This window comes from Empidonax traillii, unplaced genomic scaffold, assembly GCF_003031625.1.
Source record: "Empidonax traillii isolate 1590-97213 ecotype Southwest subspecies unplaced genomic scaffold, ASM303162v1 scaffold20:size5563877, whole genome shotgun sequence".
NCBI lineage: Eukaryota > Metazoa > Chordata > Aves > Passeriformes > Tyrannidae > Empidonax > Empidonax traillii.
Genome location: NW_020955213.1, coordinates 3,326,011 through 3,347,577, shown reverse-complemented (window position 1 = coordinate 3,347,577; position 21,567 = coordinate 3,326,011). Strand labels below are relative to the sequence as shown.

The 21,567-nt window shown below is 38.4% G+C and overlaps 1 protein-coding gene across 4 annotated transcripts in view; it reads right to left on the bottom strand.

Annotated features, from left to right (window-relative positions):
• KLHL13 (kelch like family member 13) overlaps positions 1–21,567 on the bottom strand; it is a 76,063-nt gene that overhangs the window by 36,699 nt on the left and 17,797 nt on the right. The gene's annotated exons all lie outside the window — the stretch shown is intronic.

The following is a 21,567-nucleotide window of genomic DNA, read 5'->3' as shown; positions in this document are numbered from 1 at the left end:
GCTGTTCCACTCTAACAAGCTACTTACCTCTACTAAGCATGAGAGGAACTGAAAGCACTAGATGAAAATAGGGTTATGCTATATCGAAACTTTCTCAAGTCTTGCAAACTCTTTCTAGCGTGACCTGAAAAGTCTTCTCACTTAGAGAACCTCAGGCTTCTTTTAGCTTTACAGAGAGAAAAACAGGCAAAGTTACAGAGACAGTGTGATTTACAACTCCTATTTTCATCTAGAAACTTAAACAGAAAGGTCTAAATATTTGTTTCACAAATATTATGTTTTCTATTTCCTACTGATGAAGTGTTTGTATAACAAAAGACACCAGACTCAGATACACAGAAAAATGCTTTCAAATGGTGGTGGTAAGAACAGTAAACATCTTCGAACTTTTGAGATTCTTTTCTCCAACATCCATGTTCTAAAAATTCACTGAGACAAAGCACTGTTCCCATTTTAAAATAGGTATTTGTTATTATATGATGAACCTGTACTAGCACTAGCAAAGTTCACTCCAAACTGAAGGCAGAAAATCAGTTTCACATTGGGAGGAACTGCTCTGATCTTTTCTGTATCTGCAAACTACCAGCCTGCTGAGCTTATGCATCCTACTATACAAGGCCCTTTTGATACAGAATGAAATAAAGCAGAACCTCCAAAATCCAATAAGATATTGCCAGAGTAATGGAGCTCAAATGCAATAATAATTTCAATATCAAATCATTTCAGCAATTTAAATATGGCTGTATAGACACAAGTCTAGAAACTGAACAAATAAGGAGCAAGTAAGGATGCATAAAATTTCTCTTCAGGTTCCCTAAAAAACTGACCGTGTGATAGTTTAATTGGCTTCCTTATTCAGCTCTTTCCCCTCACATGGGTGCTTCTCATGCCTCTACCTCTGGCTTTTCAGTCTATTAAACTGCAGCTGTTCCAATTACTGAAAGAGAATAATTAAAAGATGGTGTTGACAGTACTGCCCTATACATGAGTCACTTAATTAAAACAATTTCTTTGACCATATATTGTCAAAATATTCACACCAAAATTCATATGAAGGGAAAATAAATCTCTGCCTAAGGAAAAATCCAAAGCAAACCAGTCCTCTCACAGTGACACTGTAGCTTTCCACAAATACTGAAATACAGAAAAGAATTGGCAATATGCACCTGGCAATGCTTTTACTGAAACTGCAACTATTCTAGAAACATCAAAGATCTATCTTGCTAAGAAACAGTCTTTCAATTATTGTTTTTAAATTTCATTAAGAAATAAGCTTTAAAATAGCTCAAGACAGTTCTGCGAATTACACATTTATTTTGAGTTACTATCCACTATGCTGTCCCAAAGAATTTTTTTTTTTCTAACTGGAGGTAAAAAAGCTCTCAGACACCAGATATAAGTTACAGCACCTTTTGGAAGCAGTTGAACTGTAGACATCAACATGCACATGGCCTCATAAATGGAGCAGAGACACAAAGTAGTTACTATCAAATATATTTAATTCTCTTAAATTGGTCTGACTGCTCAAGGAACAAGGAATAATCATAAAGCATAAAGAAGTGAGATAAACTGGGTTTGCAGCCAACCCCTCCTGCTGTCAAAATGTTGTAAGTAGTGCAGGTTCCCATCTCGACAGCAATATGTGTAGAGCCATTTCTAAAACAGGGGAAAATAATCCCCAAATCTTTAAATATTAAGTTAAGCAGTCAGGGCATGTACCACGTGTTTAACAAGAAGTACTGCAGTTTTCCATCCACCCACTCAGCATTTTTTTTCCTATATAAATGAGGAAATTGCTGCAGTAACATTTTAGGATGCATCATTTCAGTGAAAATTATTTTTATATATAAATATACATATGCATACAATATATATGGGACTGTGTATATAGCATGTATATATATATACACACTATATATATATATATATACACAAATACATTATTTCTATATATAATTTGACAATGCATATTACCCTGCATCTGACATAGTCACTTCCCCTTCCTTCCCAGACACTACAATTACGAAACATTCAAATTCTCACATGATTTTGAGACTACCAAAATGTATGTTCTTCAACAAACCAGAGAGGCAGCAGCTGGCCAACTGAGAATGAATCACACTGAGAAATTAATTTCTCCATTTCATACATTCTTCAAAAGCCCCTTATCCTGGTCTTTGCATAACTCATTAATAAAAAAAAATTGACAGTCTGAGTATGAAACTTCTGAAATTATTCAGGAACTGCAAACAGTTAAACTCACACCATTTCCTATCAGGTCACAGGTAGCTATTTTTAAAACAATTTAAATAAAATAACTTTGGGTAAACCTTAAGTCAGCTTCCCAATAACTTTCAGGAAAATGGGGGAAAATAAGAAATGAGCAAACTTAGCCCATGCCGTATTCACATTTTTAATATTTGGAAGTGTTAATTTATTTTGTAACTACACATGGTCTCAGATATTTTCAATCTATTCCTAAGTGTGTGTTTCTGGCCATGGAAGTGGCTTTTATGTTATGCCACTTATGGATGCCCTGCATTTTCTTGTGTGTATTCTTGAAGAGGGACTGTTTTGAAATTGAGGTAAGATTTCTAGCAAGAAATCACTTCCAAGAGTCAAGATGCAATGTCGACTTAATTACAAGCTACAGGTTATAATATGCAAAAAAAAAACAAACCCAAACCAGTTTTGCTTGGGCAAATTACTCTTACATAAAAGATATTAGGTAAAATAAGGTCTTAAAACACTTAGCAGGAGGTAAAACCAAAGTGATTTAATGAAGGTTTCCAATTTTTGATCTAAGCCAATGTACTCTGCTGACAACACGCTGCTAAGAACAAATGCTTTTGAATTAACACCAATTTATTCAGAGAACTTTGCTCATCTTCCCTAGGTGATTATATTTAATAAATCAACACAGAAACCCGAATGCACACTCATAGCAGCCAGACTGACCCTGCTGAAGATAATTGTCTGAAGCAACAGTTATTTTTATTAGATCAAACTGTGAACTACAAAGAATTTATTTCTAAACAGCTTCTCCACAGCTGTTATGGTCTGTTGGCTACATAATTTATTTTAGTAAAGTATGCCTAAACACATTTACACATCTGACTCAAATGATGCAAATATATTAAACAATTTAGTAATTAAACAGAGGCTAGGACTGAGCACCAGCCACTAACAAGTTCAGTATTTCCTGCACCACAGACAGCAAAGTGCAAACTACTTGAGTCATGTGTTGGGTAAGGCTTTTTGAAAATATTCTTAAAATAAAAGTTTGTAGGCTTATTTCTTTCATTCTTCTATTATTCACCAAAGAATCTGTTACTCATTTTGCATTCAATAAGCCTTATTGTCTTTATCCACTGGAGTGATTTTCTGTGGTCCTTCACATCTACATAAAGTGTCTCTGATGAAAAGAGCAGGCACGGGGAGGCAAGAACAAAGCCCACTGACACATGCTCTTGTGTGCTTCTGTAACGATTCCATTAAAAGACAAAAATACAAACTTTTCCTGAGCACAGGAATTCCCACCGCACTGTCATCTCTGATGTCTGCTAACCCACAATCCCCAAATCTCCACTGTGGGCACCCTGGCATCTTTATCTGAAGGTCAGAGTCCCTCATGCAGATTGACACAGAATGAAATGGAAAAGGTTTTGAGAAAGATGCTGATGCTTCAAGTCCAGGTTGTCAGAAATTGCTGTGTGCCACTTAGGAGCCAAAAAAACCCAGCAGGAACGCATCTTCTCCAACAAGACTTGAAGCTGCTGCACCATTGCCCATGGCCACTGAACTGCAGCTGGCTGGATTCCTTTAAGGAATCAAAAAGAGACACTTACATATAGATATACTCAATTTAATTATCTGCCATTAGCATGTTAAGATACAAATTTTTATGAAATAGCAACGTGACTTTAGAGTTCACACACAGGGACACGTGAAAAAAAGGCTTACAAAGCAAAAAGTTCAATTTCAAATTTATCACTTATGTTAATTGTTTATCACCAGTGTTAATTTCCCACATTTAGTCAAAGAATAAAAAAAAGACAATTTCTCTACACTAGAAAAAGGAGTTTCAAGTCCATGGATCATTCCAACTAAATGCCATGAGCAGAGGCAGAAATAGTACAAAAGCTGGAACAGCTGAAGAAGCCACGTGAGAAAAAGGGAGTCTTGTACTGAACACCACACTTTATATTTCTAACCCACCCAACCCCACTCATGAGTCAGAGGCAATCAGGAATAAACTCCTACCATCTGACAAAGGGTAGGTGTTGTCCACAGACTCCTTCCCAAAAGACAACATGGGGGAACTCCCTGGTTCACTTGCCCAGGATCCTCCCTTCCTGGGCAAACCAAGCCAGTGATAACCTCAGCAGTACCTGCTCCCAAAAGGAAAGCAAAGTCAACTAACCAGGTCTCTTGTTTTGATTCCACACCCAACAACAGCAGTGAGAACTGACAAAAATGGATAGTTGTCACAGGTTCTTAGAGGGCCAGGAGCAAAGACACTGAAGATGCACGTTTGCAGCTCATTGATTTACACCTCTGGATACCTGTAGCCACCACTGCAGTCCTAAGTGCATGGAGCAACTTTAATTCCAGGATTTCCGCAGAGCTGGATACTACCTCTGCAGAAAATATCTAGTCATCTTCTATGGCAAAAAGAGGTTTTCTGCAAGTTCCCACTGGTGAGTGTTGTTACGCAAAGGACTCAAGGCCACAGCCTTTCACAAGGCCACAGCCTTTCACGTAGAGTTGAATAGAAGGTGTAAAATCAATGAGTGCGTTCGTGCCACAGAATTAGCACAATCTTAGCTGTCATCAACATTTAAAATAACACATGAGACTTTAAAAATGCATACCTTGCTTACATTTAGATTCTTCCAAAAGACAAAAAAGCATGATCACAAAAAACAATCCCTCATATGAAATAGTTCCATTTCTCTGAAATACACCACTACATTATAATGCTAAATCATGAAATGTCAAAATTCCTGTGTAATAATTAAATTATTGAAAGAAAATTACAAACTGCTTTCTTCTCTATCAGCTACGAGAACATAATTTTAAAGAAAACTCTGCATATCCTAGCAAAGTTCCAAAAGATGTGAGTTATTTATTTCAAACTTGTTATGCTGGGTAAATGTACAAGCTATTAATTCATTTCCAAAAGCAGATTTAAAGTGACAGTTTTAAGATATTCACTTAGCAGATTGGAAGAACTCTGAAATTGCAATACCCCTATTTAGTGACAGTGTAACTATCTAGATAATTTAGGATCAAATCAGGACATGCTGCTTTGCATAAAATAATTGTACATAGGAAAAAAAAATATCTAAGTACAAGCTGTTTTTAGCAGGGCCCACAGAAGAACTGCAATCTTATTTGCATTTTTAAAATCTATGAAATACTTAAATCAAGCAGTTTAAAGTCTCCTGATTACAAACTCTTTTTTCATAACACTTCAAAGATTTGACTCCTATTTGAAACTGAAATTCAGGGCTTTCTCCAGCGTCCATGTAGCAGCTACTGAAAGTCCCACTGTGGAGAAATTTAACCAGCACTCCACGCACTCCAGGCAGTTTTCTACACCTTTATAGCCTTGTACATGTAACCACATCCCCTCAACTGGCAAAAATCACCCTTCAGAAGCACAGAACTGAAAATAAATCAGTGATGCTCAGAGGAGGAGAGGACTGCAGAGAGGTGGGTGACAGCCACAGCCAGTGGAGCGGCACCACTTCCTTCCACCCACCTCCCAGAGGTTTGGTCAGGAAAAGAAAGGGTCTAAATTCTGCCAAAATTCAAGGCTCCTATGCAAAACAGTCATAGCCTTCTCATCTGTGCTGCTCTAATGAATCACAGCAAGTTCAGGGTAGACCACATAAGAGGAAAAAACCATTAAAAAATATCATTAGATGTGGTGTAGAAGTCCTTGGGGTGAAATAGCACTGAAGAGCTGTGATGGGCAAAGAAGTAGTACAACAGTCAGCTAAACCAAAAACTATTTGTATTTCAGCACCTCCTGCAGCTGCAATAATGTACTTTTCTACAGCTGAACATATCTTTTTGATGCACACATATAGAACATCAAGCAACTGTGATAACTTTGAGCTGGGACAAGCCTTTGTCTGAAATAGTTGAAAGTAAAGCAGTTGTAATTCAGGTGTTTGTCTGCCAGAGGGAGCTGAAGGAAAGAGAAAGAAATCCCATGTATCTCATTCCTTTAAAAGTTTCAGGGTTGACCTACACCAATTAATTTTACTATTGAAACAAAAAAGAGTTTTAGTGCAGAATCGACCCCAGCAGTGTCTCGCACAGGGCAGGAACAGCCTCATCCCTCACAGGGCACCCCTGCAGACATCTCCACTGCCAAAATCTTGCCAATTATGCCCAATGCACTCCCTCTATGAGTAAGTTCCTCTAGGTCTTTGAATGGAAACAATACCTATTTTTAAAGTATCTTTAAGTACTTTTTGATCAACACCACAGTAAAGATGACAGCCCCAGAGACAGACTCATAAGGAAAGCATCACATGAGATGGGTTCTAACAACATCAGTTTGCCATTAAATGCAGGGCAACACTGTACAAAGACTGTTTCTTGTTTGTCAGAACGAAATACAAATTATGCTGAAAACAGATCGTCATTTAAAGGCTTATTGGTCTTTTCTGCACACTTTTCATTTACCTCTTACAACATTGGTACACGTAAAAATCTACATGTGGTTAGAGCTGCTAGAGCACAAAACTATCATTTATGAGTTACCATACTAATAATTTATTCTTTCATAGCACCAGTTAACAAGAAGAGCTTAAAACAAAAAAGAAATTGGTCTCATTTTGCAAATTAATAAAGCAAAATATCTAAACAATGTATTTATGGGAAACTGGGATTCTGTAAAACAGCTCAGGAAAGAATTGCACTTATAGCATGATGGACAATCCTTTCCCTTGCCCTGCACTCTCAAGTAAATTCCAACTTCAAAAACTTTACCTATAAAAGTCAGCACGAATCTCACCAGAGGTTTCACATTTTGAAAAAAAAAAAAAAAAAAGGGAAAATGGGTACACCTTTAAATAACTCCCTTAAATATTAAGGTCCAAACTGATCCAATTTTGCTTAGATCAAAATTTCAGCTTTAAAATAAGTGTAGTAGCATCCTGTGCATTTCTTGCAATCAAAACATTTTAGGAAAATCTGTTATGCCACCTTCTGGTATTCACAAGAACTACTCTACAAGACAGATATTTTAATACATTCCCATTTCAAATGAGAAAAAAACCCAGTACAATCAGAAAACAGTTCATAAATGAAACTGATGCAAAATATGACTACTTTTAAGCTTTGGTTATGGATCTGTGCAACTTCATAGCTAGGACTCGCAAGCTTGGACTAGCTTGTGTCCAACCTACATGTTCCGAAGCCTGTACTACCCAGAAGCTGTGGGGGTCACTTCCAACTCAGGATATCGTGACACTACAGCACCATTCCCCCACATTACCTGATTTGAGATGTGAGCTGTTCTCCTCCCTGCCCCATCTCACCAGCTACAGCAAAGGAACTAGGAAAGGCAGAGAGGGAAAAGGATGAGAAAACTTGTGCGATGCCTTCTGTAAAAGGATCAACTTTTAATAGCATGGAAGGCAGACAAGCAAGAAGAAATACATAAAGAGCCTACAGGGCCACAAAAAGCACAGTAAAGGTGAGGTCATTATTCACCAGCTCTACAACACAGTAAAGAGAAAGCTTCACATGAAACTAGCAGACGTTTGGTGGAAAAGAGAAAAAAAAAAAATCAACCAAACAAACCACCAAAATCCACATATTAAAAAAAAAAAAAAACACCAGAGGAACCTTACTCACATAAAATGTTTCTGCTCTCCCACTATCAACTTTCCAGCAACCATTTCTTTTTACGACACAGATTCACAGAAACAATTGAGAAAAAGTTTCAAAAAGAAGTGGTTTGCACAGAGAGGCTCCAGCAGTCACATACAAGGTCAGCAAACAAACTTCTCCACTTTACCTCCCACTACCAAAGCATCCTGAATATTGTTGAGGGACACACACATGGATATGTGAGAACAACTTCCCTCTGTATTATACCTGGATGTATGCAATATAATCTGTACTGCTAAGCATACAAGGAAGGATGAATTAAAGCTATGACTTCAAGAAATTTTTGATCATTCCCAACCTAAGCCATCAATATAAAACTGTTTCTAGATGTCAAACTTCTACTGGCAATTTCTCAAGCAGAAAAAGCTTCACTGAAGGAAGAAAGAAAACACAGAATTAGGTATGAAATAACATCAACAAATTATGTGGATAACTTACTCCAAATTCAGATGCTTCACCGTTCCTCCCAAGACAATCTAGTGATTCTCCAATTTTAGAGATTCTTTGATGCAGAAAGTAGTTATTTCTGGTTATAATTTTCCTCTCTAACTTTAAACTATAAAGTTGAGTTATATGAATTTAAAATGGAATTAGGATGTTTGGTGTAGGTATCAGACAAGTTTAAGACCACACTCAGGTATGTACAAGTAGCAGAACCAACATAAGACAGGTGAAATGCAAGGACATCCATATGCATCCCCACTTGCTCATCACACCTTCCCACAAGCCTTTGCATATTCTTTCAACTATGTACACTCAGCTCTCTGCAGTATATATTTATAATCATTTTCTGGATCTCTAAACAAAGCAAAACCTTATGTTAAACAAAGCTTTGCTCTAACGTGTTCTTACAATTACGGTATATTTTACTCATTTTAAAGTTCAGCAGTTTGTTCTCTGGAGATGCTGTAATTATGATTTTGCCCACACAAGGCAGGATGATAATATGCAGGAGGGTATACACACACCATGAGAAATACAAAACATGACTTTCATCACAAGCAACATCATAAGTCGTGCTGCAACAACACCTTATTTGCCGAAAAGATTTTCCAAGAACCTCAGAAATAACTAATATAACAGCAAAGTCGAGCAATAATACTTCAGGACAATCACAACAGCAACTCAGAACAGAAAAAATGTGACTGTGCCCACCTGAACAAAGCCTTGCTGCATACTGCACAAAGCATTGCCTGGAAAATGCAGTGCTATAATCCCACATAACCAACTGTTAAAATAATTTTTAAAAAAGAGTCATGCACTGACATCAGTCATGCCTGAACTGCTTCTGCCTGCCCATGTATTTACAGACATTTAGAACCGGAACGGGATAGATTTCTGCAGTTTAGCAAAGCATTTCTTCATTCATTTGGAACACTGATTCTAAATTTCAAACCTTAGAGTGAAAGCAGTGTTGGTGTCTAGCAATTCAAAGGCAACCTCAAAGAAACTCAGTACTTTGATGACACTAAAATCCTTGAAAGCTGAAGCTTTTGAGGCCTTTGAAGAGCATAGACTGGGCACAAGAAAAGAAGGCAAGATTAATTTTGGGGACACCTGGGAAATCTCTGCTGAGCCAGACATATGCTATTCCAAATCCAAAAGAACAGGATACAGTGGTCAGATTAGGAAGGGAGGAAGGCAGGGCAGTAAGCCAGATGTTTATTCAATAGGGTCAGTACTGAACTCAAAATAAAATGCAGTTGTAGCTTGAGATAAATGTTTGCCACAAGAGTTTCTGTAAATACTGAAATAAAAAATGTCCAGTGAATAATAAACTTACAGGGAAACCAACAGTTACAGCACCTATTGGACCACAGGAGTTTTACATAAACACTGTTACAGAAGACTTTTCTTTCTTTAGTGGTTCTCATCAAATTTCTGCAAACTTATGTTCTGGTTCATATCCCGAATCAAGCAACAGCACGCACACACCACCTTCCTCTGTTTGATTCTTTCGCTGAAGTCAAAACATAGGCAAACTATCAACACCTTGCTGCAGTTTTAAAAAGCAGCCTCTGGGGAGAAATTTCTAGAACATAAAATTTTGCTGGATCCTGAAATGTGCATTCAGGAACTTTTTTCTTCAGGGAGTGGGCAGATGGCAATAATCAATATAAACATAAAAGACTGATTCAATAAACAGAAAATACCTATTTGAACACTCCTAAGTTTTAAATAATGACATTGAATAAACAGTTCAGAAATTGTTTGGGATTCTCAGGGACCTCGATGTAAAATAACTAAAATATAGTCTGTGTAGACAAGCAGCCTATTTATGGTTTTTTTTTTTTTTTTTTAATAAACACCCTAGAACACACAAGGCACAGTGTGACTAAGCTTTTACTTCATTGCTCTAATCTGATGAAAGCATACAGAACCCAAAGGGCAAAAGTAAAATTAACTAAAATTATTGAACCTTCACTTTTCGGTGTTGAATGCACAAATTCTTTTTTACAGCAAATTCCAGCAATGTGACTCAGTTCATTTACCTTCCACCCTCCCTTTGCTCCCAAGTTCTGCACTGGTCTTCTAACCCAGTACGTTAACTGTCCAGAGAACAAGGCCACTCCTGTTCTCCAATACCACTCCTCATTACTTCTGGAGCATGTGCAGCAGAGAGATGGCTGGTCCAACTGCACATCAAGCATCACGTAATTACTCCTCATCAGCCCAAGTCTTTGTCACACCCCACTGAAGAGCAGCAATGAGAAGGATTTCCGGTTCCCAATGACAGACCAGTGATGTCCCGGCAAAGGCCCTGAGCAAAACCCGAGACAGACAACCATGTATTTTGCTCTATGGGCCCAGCTCTAATTATCTGAAAACAGAACTGAACACAGTCACATTGGTGCTCTAATTACTGGGGAGACAGAACAACAGAGGAGAAAACCTCCCTGTGAGAGCAAAGAGGTACCCAGACAACAGCCAAAGACACTGCTCTAGCTGGGAGAAAAGAGCTTTACAAAGCCAAACTCCTCTGTTTCAGTTCTCATGTTCTGCTTCACTTCCACACTGACTCACTCAGGTCACACTAATTCACATTTAAGCACCTGCAAACACAGCTTTGCTCTCCTCGTCCAGCTGGGGTTCTGAGGGACTTGCTGGCTTGTTGATACAAGACCTCTGTGCAGTTCGGGACAACAGAAGCAAGCTGGGACTGCCTGAAGATTTAACACATTCACTTCAAATTAATTTTTCCCCCAGATCTTTGGTTGATACACCTCCACCTACCTGGCTGTCAGCTTGGATTCAATTACCCTGTACCGGGTGAGCTGGAGCAGAATAATAAAACTAGAAGTCTGGAATTTGGAACAGGGCCGTTGCATGCTGAAAACGTTTGGAATCCAACATGATGGAACTGGATGTGATAACACAGCTTGGGAAGATGGAAGGAGATTAGCAAGATACTCAAGTTTCAGAAATGTCATAGGAAGGTCAGACATAAATACACACCCAATATTGTGACAAAGCAGAACAGTTAGTAGTTGTAGCTCAGGGTTTTCTCTGACAGACTTCTGCATTTTACAGTTATTAAATTTGCTATTATCTGCAGGAATCAGACTGCTGTCTGGGTTTTAGGATACATCTATTTATGGGATTGGTAGTCAACAAGCTGTTGGACAACGTGCTGCTTGAAAAACTGAGCTGTTTCCCTGAACAGCATTTGCTAGTCCTGGAGGATACGTGTGTAACACCTCTGAAGATCATGTCAAAACTTAATAGTTGCCTCAACTTTCACTGTCCAGGGCAGGACACAATGCAAATACAGCACAATACCTCTCAGCTTTACAAGATATCCTTAACAACATTAACAAGCTTGAACTGCAGCTCATTAAAACAAATCAGTTTCAAATGCAAAACCTACTGATCTCCCCAAACAATGAACACCCAAGCAAGACCAAGTATCCTGTTTTTCCAGCACTGCCTCCACCACTGTGTGATTACTTTCCAAGATATGCCTGATTTTGCATCCAAGTAAACTAAAACTGAATCAGACACAGGTACTGTTTGGGATTACTAGAGACTGGAAGCTTTTGGAGATGGAGAGAACACATACATAATAATTATGCTCTAAGGAAAGCTTTTATAATTTTTTTTCTTCCAAGTTTCACAGCATTATTCATAAACAGCCATTTTTCATGCTAAGCAGAAACGTGAGTGATCAAAACACTGCTAAGAGGTTGTGTGCACTCAGAGAAACAGCAGGACACAAGAATTCCACCCAGACACAAGTCTGAGAAGTGAAACTTGAGACTGAATATGCTCAAGTCACCATAAATGCATCCAGCAGAGAAAAGGCACTTGTGTGCCTGTTTTTAAAAAAAAAGAACCCAAACTGAAAATCCGTTGCTTCTAATCCAAGATCAAACATGTAGGGAAAAAAACCCCCGGAAGCAGAGAGCAGCATACTGATGAGTTTGGTCATTCTTCAAGAATGATTTAGTTACTGCCAAGACATAACTTCAATAATTTAAACTTTTGTTCCATGAATTATCTGTTTAGACTGAGACAAAAGTACACAACATCAGTCAATGAAACTACAGAAACTACTTCACTAGCTTTCTTTAGCCTGAACTTGCTAAAAGAAGGTTGCTTAATGTCAATACAACCCTTGGAACAGAAATAATTGAGCATTTATTCTTAAGATGAATGCTCAAAACAGTTCTTTAAATATACTAATCTAGATAAATGAAAGATTTAAATGCCATTAGCATCAAAATGAAAATAGTGGAAGTCTTAAAAGGCACTAACAGAAAATCCTAGTCATGAATGATGTCATTTGAAGCAGTAGTATTTTCAACCACCTATAAAGGAAAATAAATCCTACCAACATACTGGAACACTCATAGTCAGGCTCCTGTGTTTCATACAGTGGTGAAGAAAAGCACATGATAGATCCCAGTCACTTTCTCAGACAAACATCAAATCAAAACTATCACTCCTGGCACTCATTTACAAAGGAGTGTCAGGAACTTTTGTGCCAGCAGCTATTTCATTATAAACGTAAGACACCTTACATTTTCTTTTCCATTTAAGTATATGTCCCTATTCAATTGCAAAAACCATGAAAACTAATCAAGATACAGCATGCAGCTCAAAGATTTTCTACAGACTCATACGGCATTACAAAAATAATGATTTTTCTAGTTTCTCTGAAAAAATGAACCCACTCACTCCAACATAAATTAATCAGATCAACCAAATTACCACTACAGGTGTGCAAAGTACAGCACAAAATAATAATACTGACAATTTTATAGTTTCCATAAAGGAACCATTATGTTTTAAATGAGAACTTTATTTCAAGAAAGGAAGACACAGAAATAAGGTTGCTGAAATTTCTTCTAGGTTAAGGTAATCAACTCTAGTCTTAAATCTGCTTTTTCTCTTTCTAAAAAAAGAATAAGCCCCAAAATACTAAATAGCAGGCAAAGTATAATTGAGACTGAACTGCTAATTTCAGTATATTTTAGGACACAAATCCCTTTTCAGCTGTATCAGAAGATAAGCAACTGTTATTACCTCCTTGTTCTAAAATTAGCCATTGGATACCTAAAAGCAGATGCACTGGCAGCTGGATCAACTAAAGCAGAGAAACAGCAATCTGGGATTAGAGAACTGTTAAAGACTAAGCCTGTTCTTTGTGCTTGATTTTAAAAATCACATGGTCCATTAGGTGAGAAACAAATTAGCCTGTAACTCACTAACTGGGTCCTTTCATTTCTTACATCACTTTTTCATTAGCTTGTCCAGAATTTCTCAGGTTTCCAGATGAGAAAAAAAAAAAAGGGGGTTCCAGGCTGCCAATCTGAAAAAAAAACCCACTTAGATCTCTGCAGGAATTCCGGCACTTGCAACACACCTGTCATGCAGCACTGCTGCCACCTCCCCTCGGCGCACAGAATGATCCAGTGCCACCTGGGTTGGTAACTCCACCGTTCACTAAAGGAAGTAAAACATAATTTTCGATGACAGTGGCCACACTGAACTGTGCTCAGCAGGGCAGGACAAAGGAAGCTGCTTTAAATGACTGCTGAAGATCTTTGAAGTTGACCTTCTGTTTTCTGTAAGAAAATGAATCTTGTGGTTTGAAGTAAAAACTAAACCACAGAAAGCCACAAAGCAGACAAGACACATCCTAAAACGCATTCCGGGACCAGAGCATCTGCATGCTGTCCATCTCCCATCTGACTCTGGAGGTTTTTACCAAAATATGTCAACACTACTAACAGTGGCAGAGAGAAAAATCGACTCAAGAATAAATCCCAACAACTCAAAAGTCTGAAGTCAAAAAAGAACAAAAAATGTGACATTATAAAAAGCGCCAATTCCAATGAAAACCTTTTATCCCAATCTTCCCCACAGCTTGTGTACACAAACCCCTTCAGCATTAATTTCCCCCCTACTGCTCAGTTGTGTTGCCCATTGCTGCTACTCCCTTGGCTACCATAAACTTTAATTAGTCTTCTTTCAGCTTGCAAAGGCAGGAGTTAAACCAGGATGCTAATTTCTAATTAACTTCTTGTATTGGGTTTGCATGGCAAGGTTTTGGTAGCAGGGGGGTTCCTTCCATGTCCAATGGAGCCAATGCCAGCTGGCTCCAAGAGGGACCCGCTGCTGGCCAACACCAAGCCCATAGCAACAGTGGCAGCACCTCTGGGATAACGAATTTAAGAAGGATGGGAGGCAGAGGAGAGGGAAAAGAAACTTGCAGCCAAACCGAGAAGTGAGAATATGTGAGAGAAACAACTCCACAGACACCAAGGCCAGTGTAGGAGGAGGGGCACGAGGTGCTCCAGGAGCAGAGATGCCCCTGCAGCCCATGGTGCAGCCCATGGTGAGGCAGCTGTGCCCCTGCAGCCCATGGGGGCCCACAGGGGAGCAGATTTATCTTCTCTCTAGAAGGAAATATAATAGTAGTGTTCCATTTCAACGCAAGGCCCAAGGCCTCAGTGCACCAAAGCTCTGCTGCTTACCTGTTAAAAAAACTGAACAGCAGAACTGGGTCTAACTTGAAACACAAACAGTAAATGAACGGAGAAAACCAAATTGTTCTCTTACCTAATTACTCTTTGTAGAAGAAAAGGTTCAGAAGGATCTAATCACAAGTTTCCAATTTCTAAAACGTAGTTGTAGAGACGATGGGAGTTGCTCCTTACACAAGGATACACTTGCATTCTCTTTCAACAAAAACCTATCTTCAAAATGTATTAAACTGAATCACTTTCCAAGGAAAATCAATATTGTCACTTTTCTCACCACAAAACATCCCAGATAATCAAAATATTCTGTATTACCAAAAAAAAAAAATCAAAAGCAAACAAACAAAAAAACCCAACACTGACCTTTACTAATTGTTCTCTTTGACAACAAAGCATCAAGAATTAAAATGAAATTCAAAAGTTTAACTAGGTCCTGAGACATTTTAATATTATAGAGCCTTGGGTGAATGCGACAATATGTATATCAAAATAATCTTTTTGTTTCTTCTTTTCTACCCCCATACTACATCGAGTTTTGGACAGATCTACATTTATGCTTTTCATCTTGCCTGCAGTAGTACATCATTAGGGATGTGCAGTTTTGCCTGACTGGTAATTTGTTTGCTGGAGGGGGGAGTAAAGAAAGAGTGTTTTGTTTGCAGGATCTTTTCCCTTGGCAAGAGGGAAAAGACATAGGAAACATGAAGGGTGCTGTTTCTCAAAAAAACTTACACGTTCAGACCAGCAAGAGCCTTAGAAAAAAGCAGTTATACTGCTAAATGGATTTTATCAATTTATGTCATCAATTCGAATAAACTGGGAAAAAGCCATCTCCCACAAGTGTATGCTGCCTGTATAAAGAGTTACTGGCAAATCGGCAACACATTTTTCCAGAACTATTTCTACAACATCTTCAAAATGCAACCTTTTCTCCCTTGTTATCTACTCGGGTAAAACCCATCTTTCACAAAATTAAACTACTCTGGCTTCAGACAAGCCCCCCATTTCATAACCTTTGAAACTACTGAAATGTCTTCCTGTAGTGTCCCTCCAGCCACATTAATTTACTACAGCGCATCCATCCAATACTTCTGCTTGTCTCACCCCATCAAGCATGAAAAGCTGCTTTCTAACGCCCTTCAGGGTTCAGCTTTGCTGTTTTTGCAACATTTGTTCCCTTCAATCAGATCAACCTTTGGCAAACCATCCAACAAGCACCTCTGCGTTGTCTTCCACGTGACCCCTTACACACAAAGGTGCCCTAAAAAGAAGCAGTAATAATTTCTTCAAAAAAACACCAAGTCAGCAATGGCCCTAGCACTTGGCAGTCAGAGTGATGATATATGGCAACTATCGCTTTTTAGGCACTCAGTCTAGTTTTCCACAGATCCCCAGACTATCCATGAGCTCTTAAAAAAAACAAACAAACAAACAAACAAAAACAAACAAACAAAAAAAAAACCAACAGCAACAAACTATTCACTTTGACACCTTAAAGCAAAAGTAATTGTTAAAAATTGTGTGAAACCAGCCCAAAGACAAAATTTTAAGGAAGCTTTGTTAATAAAAAACCAACACACTTCACAGTGCACATAGGAGGTCATAAAAATTCAGCCACGGGCATATGCTGGATCAGTTCAGACTTCCTGAAATGCCATCTACAAGCAGTGCAATTTCAGGTAAGCCACATACACTAAAAAGGAAGTGAGACTATTTAATAGAACAGGATCCACTACACTGAACTCCATGATACAAAACCATATTTTAAATCAGTGCAAGTAATTCTTGTTTAATGTAAACCATTCTACTGCAAAGCTTGTACAGCACACAGAGTACTATTAAGGCAATGCAAACATCTGGCTTACAAAAAATACACCCTAACATGCAGGATGCAACCTGGTCATGGACATGTTAACAATGTGCAGAGTGTAAAGCTCCAAAAGATCTATTGCTTTGCTCTCATCACCCTAAAACATCCCTAAAAGGGCCCAGAATGATGGCTGTACCAAACCAGAATACCAACTGCTTCACTGCATAGCCACTGCAACCTTTAATTAAGACAAAGTACAGCAGCAATATAAACCTCTTTTGCTGTTACATGGAGAAAGGAAAAGCTTTATACAGCCTTAATGTAATCAAACTTATAATCTCAAAACCATTCAGCAACTTCAACCTCTGCATAACATTTGCAGGAACACAATCGTGCTTCTGTGTTTCCAAGCTAAAATTGGATTATTTCATTGCCTAAGCACACCGGCATCTGTGCCCTTACAGATCTTGGCTCTCAAGTCAATCCGTCTTCTGGCAGTCATGGGCTTCCTAAATTGAACTCCAAGAGTGACAAGCCTGACAATACCAGAGTCATTGTTAAAATTCAAAGCAACTGGAGTGGCATTTCACATAAAGATTTATGTAACTAAAGTTTAAAACAGACCTGTTTGGGAATACACTTGTTAAGGGAGATGTAGGACAATACACAGCTGGAGAACACTCTTTTACTGAAGCTCTAATCCACTCGTTTGTGTCTGCCACAAGCCATCAGAGGTCCCTCCTCTCTTTGTACATTATTTCTAAGGTTTATCTGTTCCAAAGGAACCTCTCTGTCCATACCAATGACCTTGAGGACAACACTGCCTCCAACCTCTACCTTGTGTCTAAACAGCTTAGTCTGCCTGCTGCAGTTTGTAGCCCACAGCCTCACCCAGAGCAGGGACAAAGAGCTCTTCCCCAGCAACATTTCACTTGCAGTCAACCCCACTGACATGACTGTCCACCCGTAGGGTGCAAAGCAGCAGGCTAGTGAGTCCCATGCACCTCACATGCCTTACAGGTGGCAGAAGAGTCCTCCCTTGCCCACTTCCCTTCCATTCTTCAAAGCCCTTATTTTACTGCCAAAGTCAGGTTCTACCTAAATATTTCCAAGGATGAAAAAACTACCTTGTTGCACAGCCTCACGTCTTCCCTCAAATGGGGCAGGGACCCAAAACTCACCCATTTCCACGTGCAGGTGCTCATGATCCCAGGTCAGGACACTGCACAAGGGCAGCCTTAACCCACTGCACTGAACATAACATAGCAGAAAGCAAAATTTTTACAATGCTGAGGGGTGTGTGTCAAAACATTGTTTTAAATAAAATATTCTTCTGAATTTTAAGTCACAGCATCCACTGTTTCATGCCTGAATTTGCATAACAAACTAAACATAAACTCACATATCTGTGGTGAGATGAATCAAAATACCATGAAGCTTATTAGTTGGCACTAAAGTATCTAATCAATTTGACGTAGAATTGTTCTTAAAATGTTTGTGTCCTTATGGATTTACTCTCTTCAGTGTTCTGTGAAGGACTTGCATTTCACCAGCAGTTTTCATCCCTCATAAAGCCCTTCTCCAATATAAGTCACCTGTGACTACAACTTCAGCATATTAAAGTTCATTCATCACCATCTCCACTTAATAAATCCATACTGGTGAAATAGACTCTGCTGACACAAGGTTGATTATATAAGCATGGCATGTAAGAGAAAAGGCACACAGAAGCAAAGCAGCCAATACAAGAAAAACCAGTATTGTTTGACAAAGACAACAGGACTCGTGGCATTTGGATCCCACTTTCTCATCACTATTATGGGAAAAAAAATCCCGATAAAAAAACCAGCTGCTGACTGTCAGTTATTTTAAGGGCATAAAGCTTTATGTGGTTACTGAGATCGGGGAAGGCCGACGGAACATATTAATCCATTCATGAGGAAACTGAACAGCTTAGATACAGCACGTCCCTTCACTGTCCAACTTGTCACATACACCCCTAATCTACTGACTACCAAGGGCACAGCTCAAGTACCTATTACTATTGTACAAATCAGACTTACTCAGACACGAGCAGATGTCAAGTAGAACAAGGCACCCTCATTCAGCCTCTCTGGAAGAAAAAAACTCAGCATTGGGAATGGGTGTGCATCTCTGTTTTGGTGGAATTTTACGTTAAGTATTATCCAATATACTTAGGAATTAATATTTTATGAAGTTTATGAATGTAGGAGTCAATACTCCATGAAAATGAAAAAGTTTTCATTGCACAACTGCTCTTTATTAGCAAAGCTACTTTTTAACTTAATAGACTAAGCTGCAGTGTATATTTCAAGCCCTTTAAAGCTAACTGCTTGAGTATTCAAAAGGCAAAATGTTTTTCCATTTTTCACCAGAAATACTACACAACAAGCACACAGTAATAACCACAAAAAGAACAGCAACAGGCAAATAGCAATTTCCTTTATACAGCCCACAAACTTTATAAATACCCCTCAAAGAGAAAGATACTACAGCACAGAGGTTAAAGTCAAGGTTATGATCAAGTAGAACTAGGAAAAGGAACCAGTGCCTGCACATCCGCCCTCCAACAAGGACTAAACTCTATTCTATTCACAACTTCTTCCAGTATATCTTACACATGTTCACCCTTAAAATAATCCCATAAAAACTCATGGATCGGGTCAGATAGATACTACCTGTTATTGCACTACTAATGCTGACAGAGAGGAGTCTTAATGTAGGCAAATCCCAAAACACCGTCCACAGTGGGTGTCGTTGGCTGAGTGCCTTATCCGCTCTCTTAAGTATCAGAGCACAACCTGACCCAGCCATATGCTGAAGACTGAAAAAGCTGACTACTATGCAACTAAAAGATCCTTAACAGCAACCATCTGTACAAATTCATGCTAACCCCACAAAGTAACTGCTGCCTATTTTACACAGAGCCTTTTCTGAAAATTACCACACTGAAATATACTCAACAGCTGTAAATAAGCTCAAAGAAAAATGCATGTATTACCAGTAACTCTGGCATCACTACGAGAATATTTCAAGTTATGTAGATTGACACTTGGAACATTTATACCTGAACTACACTTCTTGTTTAAAACAAACAAAAAAATCAATGCCCATTTTATTAAGCTGATAATTATATAGATATCTTATTTTAAAAATAATGAAATAATATTCCATATTATTGTTGCTACTCAGCCAACTGCAGCAAAGTCTTCATGGACTTTGTCCACAAAAAAGTGATCTCAACATATAGAGTAAATCAAATCAACACTATCTCCTGGGTAAGTCAGCTGGATCAGCACAGGGATTTCTCCTGCTGCCTCATAAAGAATCCAGCATCTGGCCAGGAGACTGTTAGAAAGAAATCCTCATGCAGCCTCCCTGAACTGGCAAGCAGAGCCTGAAAGAAGCCAAGGGAAAGATGACTACAAGCCAACATTATCTTGAAGCAGATTTTCTCTTGACTGAAAGCAAGACAGACTTTCAAATCAGTCACTATTCGCAGACACTGAACCAGAATGAGGAAATTAGGCATTAACAATAATTTCTTTAAAAGTAGTTACTAAACAAATCACAAAACCATATCTATGAAAATTTGCAAAGGGCTCCAGGATGAGGAAAGCCTAAATCATTTAACAATCTTTTTCTTAGATATAGGTTACAAAAAAAGCAAATCCCACATAAAAACCCAAACTGTTTCCCTACCTAGAAGTTTAAGCCATTATTAGTCTATTCTAATAAGACTTTTTTTTTAATTTAAGAAAAAAAATTTTCATTGCGTAGCTTTAATGCTACAAATGTAGAAAAACTTAAAAATCAAGGTGCCTGAGATAAGAGCAGTTCTTCTAACTTGAGCTCGTGTGCCAAGAAAAGCACTGAAGTTGCCCACAAAGGCACCACTCTCCTAAGATAATTATCATTAGAACAAATCAGTAGCTCGAAAATATCAAAGCTTATGGTTTAAAAGAAAGCACTCAAGACCACATAACTCATATTTTACTTATATAGAAAACAACAATCAAAAAAAAAGGCACAAAAACTATGATGGAAAATCGTAAAATAACATGCTGCTTTAACTCATTACTGCTACTAGAATCGGGGGGGGGGGGGGGGGAGGGAAGGAAACACTAGGATTAATTATCCCAAAGGAATGAGCTGACTGATGAGTCTACAGCACTAGAAACACAGCATATTTATGGAATCCGTTTGAAAAGTAAGACATTGCATTACCTAATTGTTATCTCTTGATAAATGACCTTGTTTCCATAAAAGCAAATCCTTTAAGTACTTATTTTAGGTACAGTTATATTCCCTCATAGAGGTTCTTCCTTTCCCATAATATTTTAGGAGTGCAGTTTACCTTTATGATCCCAGAATATTGTTGTGTTCCAGCAGACAAGAACTGAAAAAACTTTCAGGAAAGCTTCTATTCACTGCTACTATTCCCATCATCTTTATGGTAAATATATCAGACTTGCAGTCAAAACTGGACAAGGACAATACAGTGTTAATAACCTGACACGAAGAATAAGCTTCTTTAAGTACCAAGTTAACACTACTGAAGGTTCCCCATATCCACAATATCAGGAGTTTTTACTGCTATCTAGAACACTTCCAGCAGTCAACAGCAGAAGTCTTTGGTAGACTGATCACTATAGACAAGTTGGACATCATAGTTAATCATTTATGGAAAAATAATAAAATATATGCTATTGCTCTGTCTTCCAGCTCCTCATTTCCACAATCAGCTTTGCCTATGGGTTCCATGAAGGGCTCCCTATTCACAGTTTTCCAGACCCAAATGAAACTGTTAGACAAATAGCACAGTTATTCTACATT